General features: G+C 36.2%; 1 pseudogene; it reads left to right on the top strand.

Annotated features, from left to right (window-relative positions):
* The first annotated feature begins 2,749 nt into the window (after positions 1-2,749).
* Positions 2,750-4,211, top strand: LOC149257017 (putative alkaline/neutral invertase B pseudogene; annotated as a pseudogene).
* Positions 4,212-12,578: the final 8,367 nt, after the last annotated feature.

Genomic DNA, 12,578 nt, shown 5'->3' on the forward strand with positions numbered 1-12,578 from the left:
CTACTCGGGATGCAGTAGGTGCTCTTGCAGGTGATCCTACATACCAGAGTTGCACTCGTTCTCAGTTTGATAGAGCCTCTTCTTTACTAGCTCAAGCTCCAACGAATTGTGATCCTGACACCTTTGCAGAAGCTTCAAGCAATTCATATTAGGACACAACTATGAATGAATAATATCGTTCATTATTGGCAAATGATACATGCGATCTTGTTCCTCTTCCAAAGGGACGAAAACTTGGTAGATGCAAATGGGTTTACAGAACCAAGTATGGACCAGATGGAAAAGTTGATAAACATAAAGCTCGTCTTGTTGCTAAGGGTTTTTCACAAGTTGAAGGCATTGACTATACTGAAACCTTCTCCCATGTTGCCAAAATGAACTCTATTTGCCTTGTTCTTTCCCTTGCTGCCTCTTTCAAATGGGAAGTCCATCAAATGGATTTTAAATCTACCTTTTTGCATGGGGACTTGATTGAAGAAATATATATGGAACAACCTCCTAGCTTTATACAACCAAACTCCAACCTCATGTGTCGGCTTAAGAAATCCCTTTATGGTCTCAAGCAAGCCCCTCGGGCTTGGTATGCCAAAATGGATAGCTTTCTTTTAAATACTCGCTTTTCTAGGTGTCATTATGACAATACTGTCTACACCAAGAAAGTAGGGAAGTCTCTTATCATTCTTGTTCTTTATGTTGATGATCTTATTGTTACTAGTAGTGATCCCAACCTTATAAACCATGTGAAGTATAGCCTTAAAAAGCAGTTTGAAATGACAGACTTAGGACACTTGCATTATTTTCTTGGTCTTCAAGTCTTGCAAACCAAGGAAGGTATTTCCCTTTCCTAGTCTAAGTATGCCTGTAATCTTCTACACCACTTTCACAAGGAATATTGTAATCCAGCCCCTTCTCCCTTTCAATATTGGGCCAAACTTTCAGTCACTTGTACTTCCCCTGAAGTTGATGCTACTTTATACCGCCAACTTGTAGGGAAAATTTTGTATCTAACCCATACTCGTCCTAACCTTTCCTTTGTTGTTGGCCTTATTGCTCAATTTATGCAAAACCCACATGAAAGTCATTAGAAAGTAGCTAAAATAATACTTCGTTATGTTCGATATACAGTTCATTTTGGGATTCATTACAGTGTAGAAGCATCTCCTCTATTGGTTGATTTCATTGATTCCAATTGGGCTGGTGACCTTGATTGTAATGCCCTACTTAATATTATCATGCAAATTTTATTAGTGTTTAAATTACCTGAAAGTATTGACTTATAATTATCAAGAAATATTGGTACATACCTACATTTGTGAAACTATAATTTATTTACTGATATAAATTTTATTATTGTTATTATTCAATTCCCAACTTGTCTTCTCAAATTTAATTTTGGATAGGATATGGTCTCCTTCCATTTATTCCAAATTAAATATCCATATCCCAAAATGTCTTCTCAAAATCTACTTGGGAGAAGATATCATTTTCTCCAATTAATTTCCAAATTAAATATCCATATCTTATCCTCAAAATTTCTTCTCAAATCTACTTGGGAGAAGATATGGTAAGAAAAGTCAAGGATACAAAATGAAAGGATGAGGGGGTAGTCATGACATTATTGATAGGTGGTTGAGGTGGATGGTAGGAAGAGGCATAAAAGGGGGAGGATGATGAGAGGAGAGGGGGAATCCTTGGTCTTGATTTTGTTTTGGAGGATTGTGTTTTGGGGGAGGAATTTGGAGAAAGAGAATGAAGAGATAAATGAGGGAATACAAACTTGGATATAGAGAGTGTTTGTTAAAATTGGACACACTGCATCTTGTTGGACTTAGGCTCAAAGGGCTAGGGAACCTGTGGAGGTTCCCTGGGCTAGGAAATACTTCCTAGTTGGCTAGGAGGAAAATTCAGTCGGGTAGTCAAGAGAATCATCCCAACAGAGTCAGGATCTCAAGAGCATCTCAACTAAGCTATTGGAACATGTATTCCTCCATTTATTGATTGCTTATGTAAATGGTTGCAATGAAATTATTATTTATTTAATTTGTGGTAAATAAATTTTAATGGTAAATTGTCATCAAATAAATGATTAGATATAAATAATCTATTTCCCTTCTTATTGTGTTCAAAATTTGGTGAATTTAGTTTTTAGTTAGAGGACCCTAGGAGGGATCCTTACATATGGTATCAAAGCTAAGTTCAAAATATGAGACCTAACAGTGGTTATTCTTCATCTAAATAGTCGTGAGTAATGGGTATCTATTTTTCCAAATGCTTAGGACCTACACCTTACCCCAACCACAATAACAGGTATGTTTACATAGGTGCATTGGCTCACAAGGAGAAACATGATGCTGGGGTGATATGAACCATGGTGGAGCAAATAACAACACCCTGCTTTACCAATCAACTCAGCCCCTATCAACATCTTAGCTTTATTAAACTGAGTTACCATACCGTATTGGTCCTAATCCTCCTTTACTCACAATGTGCCAACACCTTTTCCTCATGTGTCTTTTCACTTGTTTTATTCAAGCCCAAGGCTGCCTTTTTCATTTTTCCTTTGGATTTGTCTCCTCCTCCTATTCCATTGCCATATTTTTCATTCTGGTTGATGCTTCTTTCTGGCTTTAAAAGCCTGCAAATCCAGAGATTTTTCCTTAGAAAACCGCAAAGGTTTTTGGTTTTCAAGGGATAATTGACATCAGGGGAGAAAAATTGGTGTTTGCAGGCAGAAGCCCAAATTTTAGTTCTCTGTCATTTTATTTATTCTTGTTTTTGTTGTTTTCTCCCAACCATCTCTGCAAAATACTCGTGGAATTTTGAAATAGATTCGACGACTATAAAATCTCCTCCTGGCACCATATAATACCTTTTCAATCACAATGCCGACTAGTATGTCTCTGGAAGAGGCCCTGATGGAGACGAGGCCGAGGCCCTTGAATCTGGAGTGCAGATCTCTGGAAGAAAAGACTCTGAGTGATCTGTCGATTTCTGTTACCCATCCGAGGGGTCTGGAGACCATGAGGAGCTCAGATGGCCTGGAGTCAATGTCATCTCCCAGGGTAAGCATAATGTCATCTCCCAGGATAAGCATCCGATCCGGCACCCCTCTGTCTGGATGCCACACCCCGTTCGCCATGCATCCCATGGTGGCGGATGCATGGGACAGTCTCAAGAAGTCTCTGGTTTATTTCAAAGGGAAGCCCGTTGGCACCATTGTAGCCCTTGATTCCACCGAGGATGCTTTGAACTATAACCAGGTATTTGTTAGGGACTTCGTTCCCAATGCATTGGCATTTCTGATGAATGGCGAGCCTGAAATTTTCAAAAACTTCTTGTTAAAGACTCTTCACCTCCAAGCCTGGGATAAGCGAATTGATAATTTTACACTAGGTGAAGGTGTTATGCCTGCCAGCTTTAAGGTTCTTCATGATCCTGAGCGAAACACCGACACCATAATTGCATATTTTGGCGAAAGCGCCATTGGTAGGGTTGCCCCTATCGATTCAGGATTTTGGTGGATTATTTTGTTCCGAGCCTACACCAAGTGTACAGGAGACCATAGTCTTATTGATCTGACTCAAGTACAACATGGAATGAGGCTTATCTTGAGTTTGTGTCTTTTTGAAGGATTTGACACCTTCCCAACGCTTCTTTGTGTGGATGGTTGTTGTATGATTGATAGAAGAATGGGTATATATGGTTACCCTATTGAGATTCAAGCCCAAGGCCGCCCTGGTAAGCCATTCTTTGCCTGCAGATCATACATAGTTTCGATATCTTTTTCGTCATCTAATCGTCATCGTCCCTTGGATGAAAACCTAGAAATCGCCATGCCTGTTGAGAATCAGAAGCTTGAAGTGTATGGAGAGGAATTTTTGAATGAAGAAGACCAGAGTCATGTTTTCTACTCCTGGGGTTTTATCAACAATCCCAACCCATCTCGTAAAACTATCCCTGCCCATAAAAAGAAGGTGGGTTCTTTCCAGAGGAGGGTCGAAGATATTTTGAGCATTGTGTTTGCTCTGTTACTGGGTGCTCTCTTGGGTGCCATTACAGCCACTCTGATTCACATTGTGTGGTCCATATCTACCAGCAGGTATGGTTCATCCATTGAAGAAGAAGATGATATGGGTTCTGTTGTAGATCTCATGGGTTTTAGCTACGAAAATTTACTTATGAAGGAAGGAGTTGAGGTTAAGGCCAAGTAAACTCCTCTACAAATACCCACTTGGTTTGCTCTGTTGTACTGATTACATCCATGAATCATTGAATTCTTTTGAAACACTATGCATTATGTTGCTAGCGCAAGAGAAAACAAAGAAGTTTATTTTACATGCTTTATAATATGCTTTTAAGTAGGCTTTTTTGTTCATGTCATTGTCGTTTATTGAAAAACAATGTTCTTATTTATGCCAAACTTGATAAATATTAAAATAGATATTGCTATTATTCTTCCTAATTATGTGTGCGCCTTCATGATTATTATCTTGACTTGAGGTTTTAGCAGGAGATTAATAGTCTTGCATTTTCAAGCTTCTATTTTAGTTTGACTCAAGTAGGTACAAGGAAATTAGGTAGGCTAGAACGTTCCTTGGATGAGGGTTATATTCTCATGATTTTGGAGTATATGTTCCCTTTGCAAGTGATGAATCCCTTTGAGCTGAGTTGGCAATAGGTATGGATTTTCCAAGTCATGATAGAATGTGGTTAGGCATCTAGTGTCATTTTGCTGCAAATTTTGAGCTCTCTCACAATTCTATGAAAATTGTCCTTCAACTGTCAATTTCATTTAGAGCACGAAGCTCCTAAAATGTGTTGTGATTACATTTGAATTTTGAATAAAACTCTTTTAACTCAACAAAAAAATAAAAATATCTACTAACTACAAGATAATTATCCACATTAATAGCATTGTCAATTATTAACAAGAAGCGTTGAAGTTTTGTGAGTTTCACTTGTGGAAGTTCAGTTCTTGTTTCAGTTCAATCTTACTTTCTGATTATAGTTGTTTTAATTGACATGGGTTCTCCCCTACAGAATAAATTGAATTTCTTGGGGCAATGTGAAGTCACAAGTTGTTGAATCTTTTGTTGAGTGGAAATCTTTGTTTTCTGTTAAGACGAAAATAAATAAATAAATTAATTAATTAAATTATTGCCAAATCAGGGAATTATATATGATGGTCTGATATTTTGGAAGCATCTCAAATAAGATCATATAAATCAGGGAATTATATATGATGGTATGATATTTTGGAAGCATCTCAAAGAAGATCATATATTAAGAAGGCAAGCTATGGTTAGCTATTCTCTATTCCTGCTTATGAGTGGAATATGCTTGTACAAACTTAAACAAATTGCTAGCTTCTCCATTGCTTCTCCTACATCTTCTTGATGCCAAGAGGGAAGGCAATCAATCATGTCATCGAGTCCTCTAGTTTGATCAAAATCATATCCAACTGAATGGCTTGAGTCTTCACTATCTACTTGTCCCACTGTATCTTGCAATGTTTGGAAGACACATCTTACTCCGTTGAGCACTCATCCTGCAGTTTTCATATCATCAGTTTAAGCAAGAAATGAACCCACTTAATAATCATATATGCTCTTTGTCCAAACTATTATCTCTTTCATGTGATTGATCGCAGGGATGTGCATTATCTTTCTTTGTTCATATTGCCAGTAACACTGCAGGTTTATGGGTATAGTGAATGACATCATTTCTCTAAGGAATAGAGTTTGCATTGGTAACATCTTTGATGTGTTCATGGCATACTTGACTTATTGATGTGAATTCTTTCCTTTTCACACAAATCGTACAATTATGGATACATAATAATTTGAAATCTGCGATCTGGAATTGACTTTACAGTCACGTAGATGACTCTCTTAACCCAGTGCTACATTTGTTAATAAAACTTGCTTATGAATGAATTGTATTAATGTAAATTATCATTTAGAATTGAAGCACTATCTTGTGATTGAAATTCATGCAAAAGTTGTCATAATTCACTTTATATTTCCAACATATCATGTGTATGATTCTCACGTGTTATATCTCAAACACACTCATCCTTTCACATTTCAATTGCTAGTAATAAAAAATCTTGGAGCTTGAAGTTCTATGTCAGACTTTGTTGTATTTGATTTGCACTCATGCTTGTGGGTAATCTAATAATTTATCTGCACGTTATATCACACTTCCTTCACATCTCTTAAAGGCAAGTCAATTGGCTGTGTCGATCATATATGTTATCAACCTAAGCTAAGATCACACCCATACTAATGAATTGGCTCATTGAACCTTAGGGACATCCCATTGGGCTAAATTTTCCATTTCCTTCGTCTAAAGTGAGGAACAAAGCCACCGAGCTGACATTAGGCAGTTTTCCTACTAGTTTCCTCTAGGCTCTCGTGCTTTATGGTTAGAGTTTCCCACATAGTAAGAGTTTGAGAAGTAACAATTTCCTAATCAATTTCTGAAACAATAAGTCTTATCGAGGCCCTATCTCACCAAACTCATGCATAGGGTTTCCATTAAAGAATTGAACCCATTAAGTGGCTATCTGATAAATTAGTGAAGATGCAAAACATGATTTGATGTAATCTAAAGGAATTTATCTAATTAAATTTTGCTTTATTCAAGGAAATGGTTTTCAATAACTGTTCAAAACATATTGAGAATCATTTTCGTACCTGTGCGATTTGTAGTTGTTCACCAAATACTTCAAATTCATCTCTAAAAGGCCTTGCCATATTACCAACCTATTTAAAACAGTTATGATGCTGACACCCATCAATTTAAAGGAAGTAACTGCGACAACCAAACAACCATCAGTTTAAAAGAAGCAACTGCGACAACCAAAATCTATAACAATGAAGGTTTTAGATAGAGAAGAATATCCCCAATAGTTTCAAGAAGAACTTTATTGGGGCGAGAAATTTCTAGCTTCTTGATTCTTAAATCTTAACCATATAAAAGCCTCAATGCCTGATCACACTCTCCATTCTAGGCATTGGTGTCATGCCAAGCATGCTCTTTTTTGTTGAGGTTGTTATCTATGTGATTTATTACAGGCAGTAGGTTGTAGGGTTGTTATTTACCTACTGTGGTATTTCTCTGGTTTGTATAATTATTATTATCAGTATAGATCTATCTTAATCAAGGATCTAGCCAACGCCAACGCCAAAAAAAAAATGGATCCAAATATTACAAGCTATTATTATCCTAAAAATGGGTTTGCATCCAAATAAATAATTACCTTACTCAACTTCACTCTTTCTTTTGGGACCTCCCACCCCTTTGCAACCCTTTTTCTGTGCATGTATGCATTTGAATGTATTAATCATTTGCTTACAACACCTATAGTTATGCCCTTTTGGGTATTCAAGTTCATATTCATCTCCAGAGTATATGACATTGAATTTGTTACATTTGGGTAGAAAGGATTTATGACTCGCTTACGAGTCATGATACTCTATTTATGGACATGTTGATATTTTTAGATCAGTTTAATAATTTCAAAGCCCGCACTAGCACATTTTCTCGATCAGTTGTTGGACTTTTACATGGATGTTCTGAATGTTTATGATTATGAGTTTACATCAATGTTCTTTGATATATCTGTCTGAATTTCTGGACTTTATGCCTTTTGGGTCTTAAATGTCCTGCCCATAGCAGTCCTTTTTGTGCATGTGTTTACTTGAATGGCTTGATCTTTTTCTTACCATGGCTATAGTGTGCCTTTTGATATTTGAACTCGTATTCATCCCCAAAATATATGACATTAGACTTGGTACATTTAATAGGCTTGGAAGGATTGATGGCTCTCTATTGAGCAATGATATTTTGTGTACAGACATATAATCATATTTTTGGATCAATTTAATGATTTTAGAATAGGAACCAACATAATTGCTTGATGATTTATTCTTGGATTTTACTTGATGCTCTGAATGTCCATGATTGTGTGTTTTGATCAATGTTATTTAGGATATCTATTCAATTCGTGTGCTTCATGCCTTTTGCAAAAGAAGTACATAGAGAATATAAGTTTTGATTAATCTGCATTGATCTTTAAGTAGTGGATATCATGTTTCATAGTGTTGATGAGTATTGATTAGAGATTAAAAAGACTGGCTTATTGAGAAGCTATAAGAGATTAAAAATTCATGAGTTCAAATATCTGATATTCTCGTCACCTTAAAGACTAACATAAATAAGTAAAAAGAATATAAGTTTGAGAAATATGCACTGGTCTTTACTGCACTGGATATCATGGTTTATAATTTTGATAAGAATTTATTAGAGATTAAATATGCATCAATTTAAATGTCAAATATTTTCATTGCTTAGAAGACTGATATAAGTATGTGTATTTGAAACCTTTGGATCATAAAAAGTATTAGCATGAATTGAGTGAGCACTTAAATGGTTTACAAAATGCACATATGTTTTTCTACTTGGACTTGGTTGCCTATTTTGGTTGCATGTATGATGTAACAGTCCGAAGAGCACCTGGTGGGTGTGTGCAACTATTTTATTTTGTTTACAGATTCAGCTTGGACAATGTAGTTGTCAAGTAAGCATATTTTGGCCAAATGAGGCAACTCGCACATGTTGTCATCCATGGAAAATTAACAAGTAAATGTGGAATTATGAGTTCTAATTCATGGTTATAAATATGCAAAGAATGGCCATGACTATGAATGAGTGCTATAATTATATATTGGGCCCATTACTAGTTCAGATTCCTTCTACTACTTATTTCCTTTCTTATAAAGAAATCGGCCTTGCTCTCAACTAGAAGGCAAGAGTGCAGTTGTTGGTACCAGGCCAACCTACAGTTATACTCACTTAACATTGCTTTTCTCAGGTTTAAAACCATTACATCATAATCATAAAAAAATGCATCAAAGCTCATCATGTCACTAATAGGGATTTTCACATGGGAAAGAAGGATAATAATTGTTCCACCTAACAACCTAAGATAACGCCAAGCAACTCCTCCTGCTACTTATATCTTAATGAGGAATGAATTTAAAACTGAAATGGGGTTGCCTTTTATTGTGAAACACAAACTGTATAGTGTAGATATTTCTTCCTAATGTGAAACACAAAATTTGGTATAATTTAGATATTTCAAATTTTTATTCTGGAATTTAAAAACTATGTCTTCGTTTTTGGTTTAAAATTTGAAAACCATGTCTTCATTTCTGGTTTAAAATTTAAAAAGCTAAATTATGTGCATCATCTTGGATAGTTGGTTTGGAAGTTAGGGAATTTTATCTATTTTTCCACCTATTGCATAGTTTCACGAGTTTGTTTATTTTCTTTCCTAGTATGTGCCTATAAAGGCAGATTTGCATACAAAAATGAGTGTTTTGGCCTATAGAATTCAAAGTTTATCTATTTTATTTTGAACATTATGTATTGTTTAACCCTACCTTTCACCATAGAAGGCAAGGAAGGAAACTGCTGGATACATATTTTTATGGCTTAAAACAATCTGAGTGTGGATAAAGTTGTCTTTTGTAGATGTATTCGGGTTGATCATTAATTGGACCGGCCCCTATCATGATAGAAGAACCCACCCCTTGGGTTTGCTTTATTTTTAGTATTTCTTCAAGTTTTCACAAGTATTCAATTGATGTCTTAGCTCTTAAATGCATGAAGTTGGAAGATAGGGGCATTTTTTTTAGATTTTTAATTTTAACATTTTAACAATAATAGATTAGAAAATACCAAAAACGATTCCAACACTACCTTTGAAGACTTGAAGGGTTGGAAGAGTGGTCAGAAGTGTATGTGATCAGATTCGACTTGTTGACATGTTTCTAGGTGGATTTTGAGTAAAGTATTTCAAACCCTCGATCGTGACTAACATTTTTTACATTGTTATAGGGGATGTGTACCTCCCAACTTTCTGAAGACATCAAAAAGTAGAACAAAAATGTTAATTGAAGATATGGTAGAGAAAAAGGATCAAATTCTCCATTTCTTCCTGCAAAGGAAGACATCTTTTCCAATACCTGGAACAGAGCCAAGGGCATCAGTGATGACGCAATTTTTTCCTTATTGTGCGACCCACAAACAAAGATTTATAGAGAAAAGGGAAATCAATCTGTACAAATGTCTACCATTGTGCGCTGGAAGACTATGCAAGCATCTATTCTATTCCTATTCAAATTTTAGGTTATTGTGGATATGACTATCTGGAGTATGAACAAAAGTTGAACTTATTCCTTCCACATAAGAGGGTTGTGTAATGAAGAGGTTAATGTGATTAATGAGATTGGAAGGAATTCAACCCAAACATGAATGTGACCATGTGGAGTATAAACAAGCCTAAACATATTCCCCTCCATGTTAGAGGTTCATTTGATGAAGTAGTTTATGGGATTGGAAGGAATTCGATCAATATGTGGATTGATCCAGGAGGATATATCAGATTAATGTATTCAAAGAAGTCAGGTTGTCGTCAGTCTCATCAATTTTCACCAGATTTTTCAGTTCTCTCAGGGTTGTTTCATCGATAAGGTTTCATGGTGAAAATGTCACAATGTGACAAATTGGTTTTGATGTGGTTCATTTAATGGGACATGAGCTATGGTATTTAAATAAGATTAAAAATCTATTTTTAAACCTAAACCTAAAGACCTAATCCAAGCATTACATTCTAAAACCTATGCCTAAGTCTAAACTCCTAAAACCTATGCTAATATACCCCTCGGCCACAAGTTATATGTTAAAACAATCACAAAACATTACAAAACATCAAATACAGTCACCCTGACCGTGCAGTCAACATAGACCGTATCGGAAGGTCATGTGAACAGTGGATGGATAAGCCGATAGGCTTAACATGACCGCCAGGTCCTAACCATCGGGCTGGAGACCGCATCGGGACCGATAGCATGCGAACATTTAGTATAAACCGCGGAATTCATGTGATAGTGGGGTAGCAGTATACTGTCAGCCTTCAAACCGCGTGGTGAGCGGACATGTGAGCAGCCTGCAGTTATGTCGACCGCAACCGTCAGCAACCAACCTGCAAGATGGCAGGATATGGTTAGATTGCCAGTCACATGCAACCGTCTTATCCTCCGCCCGGTTAACCTGACCGTCAGCGGGTTTGGTTATAACCAAAGTATATTTTTGGGTTTTGTTATGTTTTAATTCTAAATTAAATGAAAACCACCATGTACCCAACACCTAAGGTGTTCATCAATAACAAGATCGAATAATAACTTACCCTAAAAAAGAAAATACATGCTATGTTTAGGCCAGAGGAGGTTATCATGTACCTGCAAGCATTTTGAAGTCGGATTTTCTTCTTTGAAGACATTAGAGTGGTTTTGGTTTTTTCATTTGTAGTTTTTGGAGGTCATAAGGAGCTTTGTTTTCAGTGTAACAAGGGCATCCGGGGTCAGTTTTGGAAACCGTAAGAGGCATTGGAAAGCTAGTTTAGAGGGCTATCTGATGACAGTGATCAGAAGTGCCTGTGTGCACATTTAGTCTGGTATTTTCTATGTGTAATCAACTTCTCATGTTTCAATCCTAATAAAGCGATTGCCCATCTTGAAAGTGGACCCGGAGACGTAGTCCAACAGGGACGAACTCTGTAATCAATTTTTTTTTTTGGTATCGTTGTGTTTTTCTTGTTTATACTTCTGTTATGCATCGATTTTCTGTTTAATCAACTGTCGTAAAGTGTTCTTATCAAGCAGTTTTCCTCGATTTATGTATGCTTTCAACTAACATTCAAATAAATAATGGTTAATCAATTCTACATCAGTTTTTAGTTTATGATATTTTCAGATCATATAATTTGGTATCAGAGCAGGTTGCATTTGTATAATTTTCCATTGAATGTTAACCAGGTCAAAGTCGCAACGAGGAGAAGGAATCCTTGAGCAGATCGATCCAGAGATTGGAAAGCAACGAGTCTTTTAGAAATCGACCATGCCAGGACCTGATGCAGGTGAAAACACTAAAACTAAGATGAGTGAAGAATAGTTTCAACAAGCATTCTTAACCATGAAGCAGATGTTGGGAGAATTGTACGAAGACAAGAAGGTGAGAGATGCAGCTTCTTCTTCAAAACCATCGAAGAAGGACAAAGGTAAAGGGAAGACTGATAAACCACCTTCACCTCCATCATCTCCGTCATCATCATATTCTTCTTCTTATTCTTCCAGTACAGAATCTGAACAGAAAAGAAACCTAAGAAAACATCTCTCTTGAAACTTGATGTTAAATTTGAATTGTAGAAATTTTGAATAATTTAACACATATTCAACAGAGATTATCCTGATCATGTACTATTTCGGAATACATACACAATACATAAGCTCCTCTACGTTGATCATCAATTTAGCAGCATCAATAACAATAAAACATCAAGAGCATTCACACATTAACACAGTATGTAACCGGGGGAAAGCATCTCGCTAAAAACCCCAACTATCTGTATATTAATGATTGAGACCATGTAACATTACAAAGTACAATTCTTATCACAAGAAATCCAGTACCAACTCCACCTGTTACACACAATATAGCTAAGATCTGAT

This window comes from Pinus tabuliformis, chromosome 6 (genome assembly GCF_031772625.1).
Source record: "Pinus tabuliformis cultivar Carrire ecotype Pingquan chromosome 6, CPIR1, whole genome shotgun sequence".
NCBI classification, from domain to species: Eukaryota; Viridiplantae; Streptophyta; class Pinopsida; order Pinales; family Pinaceae; genus Pinus; species Pinus tabuliformis.